This window comes from Monopterus albus, unplaced genomic scaffold (genome assembly GCF_001952655.1).
Source record: "Monopterus albus unplaced genomic scaffold, M_albus_1.0 scaffold123.1, whole genome shotgun sequence".
NCBI classification, from domain to species: Eukaryota; Metazoa; Chordata; class Actinopteri; order Synbranchiformes; family Synbranchidae; genus Monopterus; species Monopterus albus.
Window position 1 is genome coordinate 59,080 of NW_018128003.1, and position 13,615 is coordinate 72,694.

Sequence of the window (13,615 nt, forward strand, 5' to 3'; positions counted from 1 at the left end):
AATAAATAAGCTTTTATATTTCATTGTAAACTTCATTTGTAGCGGATGTATAGTTCACTCATTAAACAGCAGTTTATCATTACAATTTCAGATTGATAACATTTTAACAAAACCCAGTTATGCAGTTGCTGCACTGTTCTCTAGAGCCACAGTTAATTTATTTCCTAGAGCTGTGTATACTGGAATATTTGTTCTAATGAACCCAATGTTTTGTATGTGCAGTAGCTACTAAGAGTTTGTTCTGCTGATTCAGGGCCATTTAAGCGTTTTGAGACACTAACATTGTGTGAAAATTTAAATCCACTGCTACTTCCTGGACCCTAGCTTGCAGATGTAATCCTGCATACGCATGTCTCCTCTCAATTCCATCCAAGTGAGTTTTATTTGAATGGAGGGCTTAATTGGTGCTGTGATATGTGCAGTCATAAATTCTACACTCCCTCAGTGCAATGACACAACTTCTGTGCGACAGTAAATCGTTGAAACGCACAGCACAGCACTGAAAGCTCAGTAACAGAAGATAAAATGTAGTGGCAGGCAGACTCTCCTCCAGCGAAAACATCATGCACTCCACTGAGATCCACAGATGGAGCAGACACTTTCATTTACACATTAATCAACTAAAACAAACATAACAAAAAGAATATGGGCAGAAGAATGCAGGTTTATTCAGACTTTATGAAGTGGAAGAAAATTTACAGAGTCCAAATTAGAGACAAAATCCTATAAGCACCCTGAGAACCGAATCAGGCTGGCTCCAAACTGTATTAAGTCAGGATGGAGTTGCAGTCTGTTGTTGCTGGTTTGGGGTCTGTGTGTTGATATGGCTAATACCCAGAGGGATCCAAGAAGACTTCAAATCAGCTGTTGTCATATGATCATCTCCAAAGAAAAGGTATTTTTTTTTATTCAAGGCTGATAGCATGATCTGTGAACTGAGCCTCTTCACAGCATACACTTTAACTTGTCATAGTAGGAAAAGCACAGGCATTACTTGTAGCATTAATAATGGCTGTGTTATATTTAAATGTCCCAGTGACAGAGTGACAGAGTGACAGTGAGCCAACGTGAGCAGTTTCTGAGTAGGTCTAATTATCCTTGAGCCTGTTTTTGGAGCTGTGTTCTAAACATTGTGGTGATTCAGATCTAGCGTTGAATTGTAGACCCATGAAGACATCAGGTCCAGGACATTTTATTGCTGAAAATCTGAGCGAATATGTTCTGGTGATATCATCCTTAAATGATGTCTGTGACATTTCCGTACTGCCAATGCTTTGTACCTACTGTATCATATGACATACTGTATATGCTAATACTGATATATTTGAGTTGATATCAACCAATAATATGTTCAATAACATTAGGATCATGTGATTACATTAAAATAATCATTGTTTGCTCATTCTCCAACATTATTGACAAGTGACTGGGGAAAGCAAATCCTGTGTGTATATTTGTTTATCTGTAGGCTCCATTAAACCGTTTAATTCAGTGTGAAAACAATTTGTGTCCACATTAGTGTGTTCAGTTTGTTTCTGTAAAGACCACTGTCCACAGTGAAACACTCATATCTCAAATTTCTTCTTCTTTTTTTGTGTTTTCATTTGATAAACAACAAAATAGCATCACACCCAGCTTCTGGTAAGTAATGAAACAAACAGCCAGCTGAACAAATGTTTATTTCATGCTCACCACATATGATAAATACATTTTATCGCACACCTGTGCTGTGTTATCAGCTATATTGACACTTAAAAGGCATTATCACAGAAGAAGTTGTCTTCTTTACTACCACACAGCTCCCTTTTGTGACCAGGCAACACACACATACACACAGGGCAGTTAAACTGGTGAGGGTCAATTCGTTGAACTTCTGTTCAGTGTCCTCTTGCGCTCTGTGTTCATATTTACTGTGTTTCAAAGGAGCTGAATTCATGATATAATTCTCATTTCTGTTTCTGTTCACATCCAACTGACTGAGTGTGAAGTGGTGATTTAATTGTACTGCATGTTAACCTACAGTCGCTGTCCTGCATTCATTAGTTTATAAATATCACGTCATCTGACTAAATAAACTTAAATCCTGGTTAATAAGAACAGCTACAATTCAGCTACATTTGCAGTTAAAATTAAATGTTACATAGAAAGTTAGAGATTACCTTCTTTACACTAGTTTGAATCTCGGTGCCTGTAGTCCACGTGTTGAAGTTTACTTGGGCAAGACACTGAACCCCCAAGTTGCCCCCGATGGTTAGAGCCATTGCTTGAGTTGGCGCTGCAGATGGCTGCCTCGGTTCTGTACCAGGAAGTAAATTCCTTGTGTGTAACATACTTGGCCAAATGAAGTTGATTATGATCCTCTTTTGCACAGAGCCCTTGCCCCCTCTTTGTGCTGGCTTAGGTCATCCTTTAGCAAATGGTTTGTTTCCCCCTTTACACACTGAAACATCAAGTCAGCATTTTAAGATTTATACACTCTGGAGGTTTTGGAAAAGCCCAGTTTGAGGGGGAAAATATTCTTTTAGTCTGGACACAGGGATGAAACTTTGAGAAAAAGATCACCACAACAGCCTTCAAATGTGGAGATACGTAAAATGTGATGTCTTATCAAATCAGCACAGTTGGTTGTCTTCATGTGCTTGTATTTTCCTCATTTGGATAATGTATGTGTACATAGGGTGCAGTGGGCTATACGGTCTCTCAGGCCACCTTACAGGGAGACTAGGGATGGTGGACTAGGGGGAGGAAAGTTTAGAAAATTGGCAGACATTGAAATGAGTCACACAGCAACAATCAAATGGGTTTCGAAGCAGTTGTGGGATAAAATGAGACCCACAGCATGAGAGCGCAGTGCCTGGATTTTCAATCAGACTCACTTCCATTCTCACCTGTTCAAACATAATTGTAACACACACACAAACAAAACACACACAGAATGTTAGGTTACACAGAAAGTCTCCCGCTCATACTCTCTCACACACACACACACACACACACACACACACACACACACACACACACACACACACACACACAAATCACTTGCCAGGATCATTTTGCACGTCCTCGGTGGGAAACCCCATCAACTTTCACAGCAGGGAACAGAGCAGTGAAACACATCCCAGGCTGTTGTACTTAGCTCTCACACACACTGCAAATAATTTAGTCAGTGACACAGAGTCCAACATGGTGGCCGCATTCATGCACACCACACAGAGATGTAGCATGCTGCAGGAGCCTAAGCACTGTGCTCTAAAGGCTGAAACGAGGAATGTCAAATGGCTCCCTCAGGTAATATGAGAACACTTATGGAGACACTTGGCTTCAGTGTACTGTAAAATAAATATCAGCACTCACAACATACTTGTACAGACGGAACATCTCCCATGTGACACACAGTTTGTTGTGTACTTCTTTCTTTTAAGTATCAAATTCAGATAATGATGAAGGCTGTTCGTCAGAATAAGCAGCAGTATCCTGTAGACACCCCAAATTAATTTTTGGTGTTAACTGGAAGTATTTTTGTCAGGAGACAAAAAAAACTTTTGTTTGAGCACAGTTTTTCCTGGAAGAAATATATCAGACAGAGTGGAAGCGTATGTTCCCCTAATGTAGCACAGTGTACAGTTGTAACTTTTAGTCCAGAAAAATGTGTGAGAGTATGCTTTCTTGGTCAAAACTGTGAGAGAGCTGGATACGAAGCATGACGAATCAGTCTTGGCCACCAGCTGTCCCACTGGCCAACCACGGTTCTGCTACTAAAAATATCATTTGAATGTTTCCTGGAAAAAAAAGCATGCATTTTGATAACATAAAAAATAGAGACAAGTTCTGAGACTGCTATTTTATTTATGTACAATTAGTTGTCACTGCCAAAGTGATGTCTATGAAAGAAATTTCAAGTTAAACAGTCATTAATATTTATAGCTCTATACCTTTATTTATTGGAAGCTTCATTGTTCTTTTTTAAATGCAGAATTGTATGTCAGCATTTAGAGCTGCAGCTTACATGCTATCCTGTGAATAAAAGTTCCAAGGTTGTGCTACCTTAGCATTTAAAAACAACTGAAAGTGTACCAGTTATCATGTTCACATCTTAGCTGTAATTAGCACCAAATTATGTGCATTGTTTCCAGGAAACTTCTCAGGAGATTATTTGAAAACAAACCGGAATCTTTGGATCTGTAATAAAAGGCATAAACTGATAAACAAATGTCAGTATCCATCACTGTTAGTCTTTCTAGGAAACTGATGGATATTGACAATCTGATGCATTGACAGCAACTGTTTTTACTTACTCACTGCATAATTTTCCTTTTTTTTTACTTGAATATTACAAGCAGGTTGCAGCTAATACTTTCTCTCTTTTCCTTATAATTAGTACCATATTGCAAAGGTCTTTCTCTTATATATCGCAGTATTTCACAGTTAAATACCCGCTAATTTTTGGAAAATTATGAGGAAAGTTTCCAGGAAGTTAGTGGGAAAATATGGGCGAAATAAAAGGGTAATGATTTTGCTTTCTTGGTCAAATTTTAAAATCTCAAAAAAGACACTAAATCAACCTTGTCTCAAAAATATGTTTATAAACAATGGTTTCTGCCTCCTATGCTTTAAAAGAGAAGTAACTCCTGCAGAGATTATATTTTTCCAGTCAATGAAATGTTGCATTCATTTACCACATTAAAGTAAGAAGTGAATGGTGAGTGTGAAGCAAAGTGAAGCACTTTGACACTTGATGGTTTGGGTGTACAACCGGAATCAGAATGGCAATACGCATTCGAAATGCAGCCTTTTTTCCTTGAAATTATGTAATTTGTTTTCCAATTACATTGTGTGTTGAAAGTTATAATCACTGCCTGGATTATGTTCAGAGGCAACTTTTTTTCTTTTTCCAATTAAATTAAGAACTACACTGATCTATCACACTGCAATTGCAAGGAGGAGGTTGCTGCCGAGGTTTTGATTTGGAGTCTGTTTGTGGTTAGGTTTAGCTTTCCCTTGTCTTAAGTGCTGTGAGTGCCTAAACATAACCATCAAAATGTCTACATAAATACGCTGCAGTCACTGTGAGCAGGTATTATACTGCAAGATCAGACACTTTGCCAGAGAACAAATGAAATACAGTGACAGTGAATGTTAATAACATATGCTCATTATATTAACAGAAAACATCATCCAGGCAGCCTTTCCTTTAAAATGTATCTGCTGATGAAATTTAGTTTCATACAAATGTAACCTTCAGGAGACAGGGTTGGCTGCTGTATCAGTCAGTGCCACGTGCGCAACAGAACAGAACAGAACAGAATACATCTGGAAGTTGAAAAAGCGCTGCTGGCCCCTCTCTTGTTAGCAGCCCTGAGGTGCCTTTGAGCATGGCACTCATCCCCCAGTTCATATCAGCCCGTTGCCTGCAGCTTTCAGGCTTGAATGTGTATGACTGTGGGAGTTTTGTCAGAGCGTTCCTGCAAAAGAACACGTGCTACCTAGTGCGCTAATTTTACTTTCCTCCTTTTTATTTAAGAGTCACTTCTCTGCAAAACAGTTATGTGCCAAACATAACCTTAAAAATTTTCATGCTAAAATGAAAAAAGCAGGGTCCAAGGTATGCACAATACTTTTTGCTCAAAATCCCAGCATACAATGCTTCACCTTTGTTTGTTAAATGTGAAAATTACACTTATGTGATGCAACATCTGTTGATGATGATTCATAAGCATCCAACACCTCAATTTATCACTCACTACAGAACAACAAATAACTGAGTGTTTATTATGGAGGGAATAGTGAATGAGTAACCATGGGAGTGCTTTGAGAGACAGCACACTACTCATAATAAGTATATCTGTTCTCAAAACACTGCTCAGCTGTGGACTCCATGCTGCATTGCATTTTGGTTTACTGAGGCTACTATCACTGATAGAAATGTAAAATGGCAACACTAGAAATAATCCCTTTATTTTTGGTACAACTGCTGTTGTTTACTGGTTTCATTTAGGCTTTTTCTACTATCAAACAATGTGGGAAAAAGCACTACATCAGATGGTCTGTATTTATTCCCAACAGAAATAAAAATACAGCAAATTCTTGCTGTCTAATATAACTTTATTTCAGAGTGGATTTTTTCCTAAACTTGCCTGTCCAGTCTGCTTTTCCTTTCCCCAATGAATGCCTTGTCTCTTTTTCTCTCTGTGGTCTCATTGCCTTTTATCTGATGTCTGTCACTCTTTTATCTGGATGAGTCCCAATGTTTACAAGTTCAGTACCCACTGCCTGACCAACTGACCTGCTGACATCCTGTGGTTACGCTGTCTCATTCCTCTCATTCCCTGCCTGACTGTCAGAAATAAGTGAAATGGTGAAGTAGCCACACCATCAGCATTACGATACCACTCAATAAAAACAGCCACAACAATTTTGAGGGCAAATTGAATGTACATTGTGGCTACTAGTTACCTAAAGGTTCAATTCTCATCTCAAACTATACTAAGAGAAAAGGTTGCTTGCATACTGAATTGATGGTCCCAAAACTAGCATGGTCAGGTGACCAGAAAGGTACAGATGTCACCTGACTCAGTCCAGGTGTAGATCCCACACTTAGCTCATCAATTTAGTCAGCAAATTACTTACAATATTTACAACATGAAACAGAGAAATATCATTTTCATATCTGTTGCTAGGGTGCAATCAAATGCTCAACTCCCCAAAACAGTAAACATCATTTGTAGTTTGGTAGAAAATACATTGAAAAAAATTATAATGAATATAATAAATAAGCTACAGTATACCTTACACATAGGTTGCATTTCTAACTAGCTTGAGTTAAACATTTGCCTCTAAAACATGAACCAAATCCCTGTAGATTCTTGGGCTCCATTTATCTCAAGGGTAACCAGCTGCTGTCATTTTTTTTATATGTGCAGCATGAATCTGAATGAGCTGCATTTTCTTTTTGAAAGAACAGAAAATTCTGAAGGACTGTTGAAAAGTAGCAGTATGAATATTGTCAAAATGTCTAAATTCAGTGCGTGCTACTGTGTCCTGCACGCTGTCTCCACTTGGATTGGATGTGCACAGTACGTAATTTCATTTGAACAAGTACAAGAACTGCCATAAAGGTAAAACATGCTTTTCCTTTAATACTGTAAACATCTGAGATGTTGCTTTAGCTGCCTACAGCAAACATGGTCCAGAGTTTTTTAATTTTCTGAGTGTGAGTAGTAGTAATTTTTCACATTGTATTTTTGATCAGTAGCGTTCATAAAAATTACACTCAAAAATCAAGTACATTTTGGTCTGCAACTTTGATATTCTTTACATTTACTTAACAGAACTTTGTTAGAGGTAGCACAAAGTGTGTTTGGAATTGGCATATGCATATACAGTATATATTTAGGCAGTGAGTCCTGATATCGTACATGGGGTTCTTGGCAAACACAAGCAGAAAACAGACAATGTTAACACAGTGATAAAAAAACCATAGACAGGGGATTAATTCTGGGTGTAGGTGTTCAGGTCGTCACCTGAAATGGGCAGGAGCCACTTTAACACAGCCACTGAGGACTGAGTGCAATCCAGCGTTGTCCTCCTCTGAACTTCAGCTAATCAATTAACATGATTTAATACACTCCACATGGAAGCTAACGTGGCACAGCGTTCTCCAAATTTATACTGTATCGACCGTCTCACACACGCATGCAGGGAGAGAGGGAGAAGGAGGTGAAGCAGAGGCAGGCAGATTGTGTTGAATGGTTGCGGGTAAAGCAGAATCTCAGGGGGAAATGAAATGATTGTTTTATTTTTTATAGTTGAACATTGCTAAAGTTTAAAGGGCTGGAAAGAAAAAGACAAAGCAAGCGAGGCAGAGAGAGACTGACTCAGAGTCCTCTCCTGTGAACCTCCGTCTAGCCTTTGGCATAGAAAGTGAGCCTGCATATTACTCAGTCTATCACAACACAGCAGGAGAATGAGAGGAGAATTAATACACTTGGCTTTCATGCCAGTGCACTCTCTCTTTGCTTTCACTCCCCTCTCTCCTTCTCTTCAAGCTCCACTGGACAAAAGCATTTTATGTGCTAATAAAATTAACTTGTACATATGGCTTAGATTTTTTTCTATCCAATAACAGTCAGGCTGAGCAGAAAGCAAAAAGAATCTTAAGATTTTGTTCACTTTACTGTTTATTTCTAAACACACACCTGGTGCCAGTGGAGGCTTGGCCATCAGAGTGCTGCTGAGGCTGGGGGGCAAATATTTTTGTCTGTGTGCATTTCAATGGAATAAACAGCATCTAGCCTGCCATACCCTCAGCAACCATCTATCTGCCTCCCATAAATCTGAATGACATTAACATTTAAAAAACCCAACTCCTGCCTGTCTGTGGATCTCTGAGACAGACAGGCCTCCATTTTATTTACCCACATGGCAGGCAGGGAAGGCACTGTCACTGACAGGCATAAATCTGTACAGGTTAGAGCCCCTGAATCACCTCTGCCAGGCAGGTTAAGTGAATATCACCCTCCGCCTCCTGAGAGAGCTTGCACTCCTATTTCTCACTCCCATTAAATATGTGTTTCCTTTTTGCATTATTTGGATTGGAAACCATTTTACTCTCTTTTATAGAAGGTCATAAAATATATAGCATTTTTAACACTCTGCATAACATTTACATTTTCTATTGTGTAAATGTGATCGCTGTGACACAGGCTGAATAAAACATTAATGGCAAAAGCCATTTCTTCTGTGACATTTGGTGCCCTATCTATCATCAGTTTTCTATATGCAGCCAGGAGAACAAACGTTGGTCAAATGTTTAAATGTGGCCTCTCCACATAAAATTTAAACCCTGCTTTCACATTAACATCCACCGGCTAGTTGGAAATGCTTTTTGTGTGCAGATAAGAGAAAAGTCAAATGGAAATGACTCATGGGGCTGTTGTGGCAGTGGGGAGCGTGCTGATGGGCCTGGGAAATTGAAGCATGTCAGTAAAATTAGAAAAAGCCAGCTCTGCCTCAACTGGCAGACATGTAGATGTAGCAGAGCCCCTCAGAGGAGTCTATTATGGATCATCCCACGCAGCCTTTTCTCATCAAAAATCCCATCAGTGTATTAAAAGGTATAGCCTTGGCACTGACAAATTAATTCTTTTTTTTCTTAACTGAGTTGAATCACTGTTGAACTCAGTGATGGGCACCAATTCTGTATTGTACTTCTTCTTTCAGAAAAGAAAACTGCAAAGAAAAGTTAGATTTTTTTCGATATGCAATTGTGTTTTCTTAATTAATAATTATGAGTTTTATCATACTTTATATAGCATGCAGTTTATTGCTGTGAACCTCAAATCAATTATTTAAACACATATTTTGTATGTGTTTTATGTCTTTGTTCTTCACTGAGAATGTTCTGAACACTCTCGTATGTAAGACCCTCTTTTGTGCATTAAAAACTAATGTAACATGGTCATTGAAGGTCATAAAACACCCAAATGCAGTAATATTTAGTATTATTTAGTAAAAAAGAGTTTTGCATGATTAAAGGATTACAGCAGAGTGGACTAAAATGCACTGCATGTATGAACAGCTGTGATCTTATGAGAAATGGTAATTCCTGATGAAGGGTCCTAATATAAGAAAATATTGGACAAGGAGCACCTGAAGGACACCTAATGACAAGGAGTGTGGCATTTCCTCCTAACAGCTTGTAGTCTAACATCACACTAATGCCATGGAAGAATCATTAGATCACTACCCATTATTTGTCTGTAGGGACCTTATCCTACGATTAAGCTGATGCCTCCAGTGAGTTATCTATGAATGGTTCCTGAAATCAGTCCAATAAAGTTAATCTACTGATGCAAAGACCAACTGTTGCTCAGATATACTCTTTTCTAATGTCACTTACAGCAGTACATTCTAATTTTGGGGGGGTACCCACCTCTGCCCTCATTCTTAGGGTCAATTTTGAGTGTTCTTTTTTTCACTACTCTGCTTACAGTGTTGATAGTACTGAAGACAATATCTTACTGAGACTAAAACTGAAGGACAGTCAGGTAAACTACAGCAATACCTGGCTTAATAACAAAAAGTTTAATTACAGAGAATTAATAAAAAAGGGGAGCTAGGGACCATACATGATAGCTATACAGTTATAAACAATAGTGTGCACTGTATTTAGCTGGTGACAAAAGCAATTTTAGCCCCCTCATTTTGTACAACGCTAATTCAAAGCTGTACATATGTGAAGTACAGGTGTGTGAATGTGCTATAGATGTAAAGTGTTATAACGGTGGTACTGGGACATATGCCTGGCATGCTTATGTGATTTGAGCTGATTGGTTGCCAGCTACAAACTGTTTTGTGCAATTATCATTCACATTTCTATGCTCTTGAAAAAAAGGCAAGGATCCTCAGGGAAGAGAGGCAGAATGAACAGTGAACACTGAACTCTGAACATAAACACCAGACTCACAATATACAAGCACTACTCTATAGTGCTATTGTCGAGCTCTTCCTTATTGCAAAGTTGAGTAAACAATGAACCATGCTGAACAGATAATGACACATACAGTGAGAAGTAATGTGAGGAAATAGTTTGGAGATGACACCACAGATGGAACAAGACAAAGAACAGGCACTCTAGTGACTGTGTGACAGTGAAATGCAATGTTAACAGTCAATAAATAAATCAAAGTACCGGACACACTTTGACCATGGTGCTATCACAAAAGTATACAAAAACCATAAACGTCTACACCAAATTGTACAGTATGTGATGCATCCAAGAGCCATATTGTGTGGATTACCATACAATGGGTCATACATGTGAACCAAATGGAAGGAAAGGCAGGAATCACCAACATCATTAGGATTTGGGAATGTCTGAACTAAAATTTGTGGCAGTTCAACTTTTAGGTATTGAGATATTTAATTTGATAATCAAAAACTTTAATCTGCTTCTGGCAAAGTCAGTGATTCACAAAGGTCAGTAGGATTCATCAGGAACTGTGAATATCTATAACAAACATCCATTACTATTTATAGGCCCTTAATGCTATCTGCCTACCTCATGGGTAATGAGAGTTGGAAAAATAAGAGTCACACCAGCTCGGACGTCGCCCACCCGGGTCAACAAGGTCTGCGTCAGGTGTAGAGGAACCAGGGCAACCTGATGAGAAGTGGGCTACTGGAACAAGACATTCATGGACAAGATATATACACATGACACATGTACAATGACAAATAAAGAGATTCTGATATTTATTTATTTCAGGGTTTAGCTCTGTGGTAATTTTGCTTTCTTGCAGTATACCTACCTATTCTAGTTGTTTTACCTGCCAATGCTGCTTGTTTTTCATATTAAGCTTATCACCATTAAAGTCTCATTAATTCTTCACCACAACATTGTCTGCATTCAGGTCCTAATCTAAATACTGCGTTACATTCAGACGACCTAGGTTTGAAATAAACCTCTTTTATTCCCAAAGTGATAAATGATAGGACTGCACACCGTGAAATAAAAGAAACATATATAAGTTCAAGCATGTACATTTGGGATAAAGGCTCTTTGAGCAAATGCGATGCATTTCAACACTGGTGAGATAAAATGAAGATCAGCTTTCTCCCATACTTCATATATAATCTAGTGAACTGATAATAAGTGAGTTAAACCCTACAACTGGGAGTCTGTTACCATATCTAGTCAACCAAGTTGCAGGGTTTTTCCCTGTTTGGAAACTGTGCTGCCCCATTTCAGGTTGTATGAAGGGCTCCCACAGGTACTCATTAGTATTGTTTACTTGTGACCCCCAAGGGGTGCATGCTGTCTTCTAATCATGGAATTTACAACACCTTCTATACTCGAGCACCATTTTCCCACACATTGGTGGTCTCATGAGGAAACATTTTAGTCAGCATTTGTACTGAACAGTGTTTCATTGTGGGAACATGATGCATAAATAAAATAAAGAAGAATTGTAGCACTCAGGTGCTGCAATCATCTAATGGCCAATCTGCATATTGTACGTCAAAACGTCTCTGCTATGTTCTATTATCACCAAGCATGTCTACTGGTTTACAAACCAGCCTGAAGTAAACCTTCCACAGTAGGCCAACAGAAGGCACACAAAGATGGAGGGTAACAGTCCATTTAGCAGTGTGGGTGGATGTTTCTGTTGGTTGCTTAAGAACCTTCTTGGGGTTATTTGACAACTCAAATGTCATGCATGCACATTATTTTTGAGTAAATAGTGCAAATTAGGCAAGCAGAACATGTTTCAAATGATTTGGTACCATTTTCTAATGAGGCACTTATAAAGAGTTTATAAGTTGTAACTATATGCCTTTATCAATAGATAATAAACTACTTACTAATATTGTATATCAGTAATAAGTCAATAATAAGTAAGGTTGCCACATTTTGAAAATCCTCTAGGCTGATGTTTATCCACCTCCAGCATGTTAGTAAGTGATCTTGTGAATCCTAATTAGTCACAGAGGCTATTTACAGTAAACTGTGAAGTATGTGAACTAAAGTATATGGTCAAATTGTTTCATTGAAGAAGTCTTTTTAATAAAGGAATGAGCTAAAAATACAAGGGAAGTCAAGCAGGATGAGGCTTAACACTGGCAAATGTTTTTCTCACAACCAGCTAACCAATGCATTGATATAGTAGTTAATTATTAATATGTAAGCATTAGCACAGGGCTTTTTAACCACTGAAAAAATAATTCATTACGACTTGGGGACCCTTTATAATGTTACTTTAAAAGAAAACAATATTTTTCAGGCAGGTCTGAGTCACCACATAACAGATATTCCCTCATTTGGTATTTTGATGATGCTGGTGGAGACACTGTCAAACATGCTGGTCCAAAACCTCCCATATGTGTTCAACTGGGTAGAGACCTGGTTACTGTGAAGGCCACAGCATATGATTCACATCATTTTCATACTCATCAAACCATTCAGTGACCCCGTACCCTATGGATCGGGCACTGTCATAATGGAAGAGACCACTCATTTATTCAGTCTTTTCCATTATTTAGTCATCTGTCTGTAAATGCATAATTATATAAAGCATAAATATATACAAGCATGTTTAGTCTAAACATTTACATTGAATTTTGACGTTTCTTGTCTGCATCTCATGTGTTTCTGCTGCTTGGATTATGCCCTTTATGTTTTATACAGATGCGGTGCCTGTATGTTGGTGAAGGTGTGTGTTAGGTGCTTCTCACAAGGAAAGGGACCTTTCCCACAGCAAGTGAATGCGGCACGGAGGTAGCGCAGGACTCCTCCTCCTCTCCCCCTTCCTCTCACACTTCACCGCGCGTGTGCCCGCCTGTGAGGGCGCGCGCACGTGAGGTGTCGTGGGGTTGTGCTCGCTCCTGCTCTCTGACCCCAGTGGCAGCTCCGACTCACTGCACTCCTACTCCCTCTCCGTCAGACCGAGGTTGCTCTCTCTCTCTTGTCTGTTAGTGTCTCTCGCCCTCCTCTACAGCTCTCTGCTGCTCGTTCTCTTGTCTGGTTTCTTTCCACAGGAGCCAGCCAAGGTCCCGCCGGGTCGAAGGTTTTGCCCTATCCGCCCAGACTGCCGCAGCCCTCGGACGGCCGTGT